General features: G+C 38.9%; 1 non-coding gene across 1 annotated transcript; it reads left to right on the top strand.

The window, feature by feature from the left end:
* Positions 1-1,729: 1,729 nt before the first annotated feature.
* On the top strand, positions 1,730-1,836 carry LOC148210271 (small nucleolar RNA R71). The gene has a single exon (XR_015792517.1). It is a non-coding gene; the product is annotated as a small nucleolar RNA R71 (small nucleolar RNA).
* The last annotated feature ends 2,403 nt before the right edge of the window (positions 1,837-4,239 follow it).

The raw sequence follows: 4,239 nt of genomic DNA, 5'->3' as shown, positions 1-4,239 counted from the left end.
GTGGAATATGTGTTGTAAGCTTTTGGTGAACTTTGACATGCAAGAGTTGCATGTAATTTGCTTATTTAAGAAGGCCTTTGTTCAAACATTAAAGGCTTTGGTTTTTTTTCAAAAAAAAAAAAGCTTACATAACTCTTTTTAGCTCCACTTTTCTCTAAATTTTTCCTTCTCTAAAAAGAGTCCCACCACTCTATTCCAAGCCTTGAGAATAGCTAGGAAGATCTCTTGGTGGTCCTTCATTGGAGCTATTTGAAGATTTTTGAAAAGCTACAAAGGTTTGTATTTTTCTCTACTTATCTCTAAGCATCATAATGTACGATCATGCATGTTTAATCCTAGGTTGTATTATGCATTTAGATTGTTATTTCGATTCTTGCTCACTTCCGCTGCACATGTATGTATATTATCCATCACTTCCTAGATTCTTACCACCTATCGAGCAAGGGATAGTAAAACTACTTGGATCCTTCCACTTAACAGGCAATGGATTCCCTAGAGCATCACTACTACACTTTGTTAAGGCTACCGTATCATACTCACCTAATTTCTTACGCCTAGATATTACGTCTTTTAAAAACTTGGTGTATTTAGGCATTTGTTCTAGAGCATCTATGAGAGGTATATTAATATGCAACTGTTTTATAATCTCAAAGAACTTCTTAAAATGACTATCCTGATTCTTTTTAATTAACCTTTGGGGGAAATGTGGAGGAATCTTAAAGTTACCTACATGTGGAGTAGTGCAAGACACTACTTGCTTACATTTGTTGTTTTCATTTGAACTTACTGGTTCTTCCTTCTCTTTTGGTGGTGGAGTGGATGCGGCAACAGGTGTAGTTACATCGTCTCCTTCAGCTGGTAGTGATGGTCCTTCCTAACTCAGTCCGCTTCTTGTGATGACTGCCTTACATTGCTCTTTTCCTTCTCGTTTAGTATTTTCCATGTGTCCAAGCAATGTACCTTGCGATCTAGATTTTCGGTCATTCGTTATTTGCCTCACTTGCATCTCCAAGTTTCTTATCGCAGCATTAGTTCTTGTCACGAACTCTTTTGTTGTAGCTTCACTTCTTGTCATGAATTCTTTCATCATGGCCTCAAAACTTGTGTTGCTACCACCTTACTGAGTAGTATTTTGAGTTCTTTGCTGATTTTATTGTTGAGATTGCGACGCCGCTTGAGTTAGAAAACCAAGAGGAGTGTAATTTTGTTTGAATTGTTGAGCGAGTGCTTATGCACCACTACTAGCTCCTCCTTGGTTACTCCAAGAAAAGTTTGAATGGTGCATCCATCCAGGATTGTAGGTGTTGGAATATGAATTGAAATTCCGCTGGGCACCTTGACTTACATAGAAAATAGATGCTGAATTAGCTGGACAATTCTCATACAAGTGGTTATCACCACAATAGACATAAGATATATCTGAAATTTGTAAAACAGGAGAAGGTTCAAGCATCGCCGAAGTGGCGGTTTTAGTTTCCTTCTCCATTGTCAGCTGCTTTAACATATGGTCCATAGTCGCCATTTGGGTTGCATTAAAGCTATTGTGTCCAACTCAAAGACTCCGGCTGATACTTAACCTTGGTCATTAATGTCTGTCATATTGTTTAAGATATTAACGATCTCATTAACAAACTTTTCTAACAACGAGCCATTGGCTGCAGTGTTCAACATCATTCTCGATGAACGATCCAATCCTCTATAGAACTGTTCAATCTGCACACATGTGGGCAATCCATGGCTTGGGCATCTTCTCAGTAACTCCTTAAAACGCTCTCAAGCTTCTTGTATTGCTTCATTATCCTTCAGTCTAAAAGACACAATGTCCTCTCGAAGGTCTGTGTTCCTTGTCAACGTGTGGTACTTTGCCAAAAATTTCTCCTTCAATTCCGCCCACGTGTTGATAGAATTTGGTTCTAGCGCGTTTAGCCAAATCCTTGCATCGTCCCTGAGAGAAAAAGGAAACATTTTTAATCTTAGTGCATCCTCAGAGACACCAGGAAGTTGAAATGCATTAGCTATTTCAATCAAATATTTGATATGGGAGTAAGGATCTTTGTTAGTCAATCCTCCGAACTGGCCCATCGTCTGCAACATCTGAAACATGACTAACTTAAGCCGAACTGTGCGACTTGGGGTGAAGGATTATTTATCCCTGAATTTAAGTTCTGGAACGCATGGGTGACATAGTTCCGCATGGCTACATCTTCGTTATCTGCTAGAAGGATCGAATTAGGCACTTCTTCTGATAGAAGGAGCAGATTAGGCACTTCTTCTGCTCGGTTCACAGGTGGATTTTGTGGATGTGGAGGGTCTTGTGGATTTCTATTCATCTCGATGGTCTCTTCTTAAACTTCTACTGCTTCGACTTCTCTCTTTTTGAGTTTCTCTGTCTTTTCTCAACCTCTACTCACGCCTTATCCTCTTAAAGGTTCCTTCAATCTCTGGATCAAAGGTTAACCAACCAGACCCTGTGCTTATACACAATTCCCTTAAAGGTTAGATAAAACAATTAAGTTCAATGATAGAGGTATGCAACAATCACACATGAAACAATTCACTTGAAAAGAATATGGTTTTGAAAAATAAGTCCCCTGAAACGGTGCCAAAAACTTGTTGGCACTTTCACTACCTTTAAAAATACCACAGACTCGTGCTAGCGCACACGGTCACAAGTAATACTCGGAAGTAATCCAAGGTCGAATCCTGAGGGACTTGTTGCTTTTCAAAATCAAATAATGTCGTGAAATGGTTCAAATATGCAATTGTGGTTTATGAAGAAAATAATGGTGAAATGTTGTTGTTCGGGATTTTAACTAGGAAGTAATTTAATAAAACTCAACCTCTTTGCTTTCTACCTTAGTCTTTAATCAAAACATGGAAAACACACTATGTTGGAGAAATTGAGCTAGGCGCAATTCCTGACTTTTCTTGGGATTCGAGTTATACTCTTTCACTACCGCTTTGGTTGCTGCAGAGGCTAAAGTAACCTACAATCACATGTCTATTTGTGATTACAATCCTAAAGATTATCTATCAACTAGCTTGCATTATGGGTCAGAGGGCCTATGTCTAGGACCATGTTTTATGTGCTTATGCTTAAGTCACATCCCATATTGGTTTCCTATTATTTTACCTAACTCACCTTTCCCAAGGTTGGGCTTTGGTGTATAAATCAAGTTCCCACCGCCTGAATGGAAAAAAGATGTAAAGAGAAGTTTCTAGAAACCAACCCAAAAAAGTGTCAGGCACAATCTGACCAAAATCTCGAGCGTGTTGAAAATCAAATCATTTTGACTAAGTCATTCCACAAAGAGGTTGATAACTAATTTAGAACATAATTAAAGGAAAGTAAATGCACGAAAACCTAAAGAAAGTATTTTTCATTGAATTTAAATGAATAACTAAGTCGTACAATGAGTTCTAGCTTGACCCTCTTCTCTTTCGAGCGTGAGGGGAGTTGAAACTTTCTAAAGAACTTTAAAAGAACATAATGAACAAAGAACGGAAGTAAGAACTTTAATTAAAGTCAATACAAAAGGTAAAAGCGTGAAGAAGAAGGAAATGAACAACTGGAATATTAACATAAACCCTAAAAACGTGTTCTACAGCTAAAGAGCAACTAAAAGAAGATGAAATGAAGCTTGGAAAGGATGGATTTCTGATGGAGGGATGGCTTCCTTTTATGGCACCATAGGTTGGTTGAAACTCCCCTCCATTTTAGGTGGAAAACGGTTAAGATTCATCTAACCACCTCACTTGGACTTGGACTCACGGTTTTGAACATGTGGGAAATGCCCTCCTTGCCCTTCATTAATCAAAACGTGTGTTGTGCCAAAATTTTTTTCAAAATTGCACTAGGCACATTTCTTCCAAAAACAAATTTTTGTTATTTTCATCCAAGTTTGACTGCATTTTTCTCATATTTTTCATAAAGTACCATAGTTTTACTTTTATGCAGAAATAATCTATGCATGTTATACTTTAAGAATATGTGGTCCTTTTTGGCAAATAATAATGGGAAAGGGGTAAAAAAGGTGGTCAAACAGGACTACCGGCACATAGTTCTTCAGAAAAAAGTCAACCCTAACAGTGCTTGAGCGTGTAGGGGTGCTGGCGTGCGTGTACGGGCGGCAAGTCATGGGATGCAGATGTGGGCAGCTGGCAGCGAGCGTAGGGGACAGGCGCTGTGAGGTTAGCGGGTCGTTGGCGCGCACGGTTGGGGGCATGCTGTGAGGTTCT

The sequence above is a fragment of the Momordica charantia genome (assembly GCF_013281855.1).
Source record: "Momordica charantia cultivar OHB3-1 chromosome 7 unlocalized genomic scaffold, Mcharantia_2.0 BLBB01000007.1, whole genome shotgun sequence".
In the NCBI taxonomy this organism is placed as follows: Eukaryota; Viridiplantae; Streptophyta; class Magnoliopsida; order Cucurbitales; family Cucurbitaceae; genus Momordica; species Momordica charantia.
This window is presented reverse-complemented; position numbering and strand designations above follow the sequence as displayed.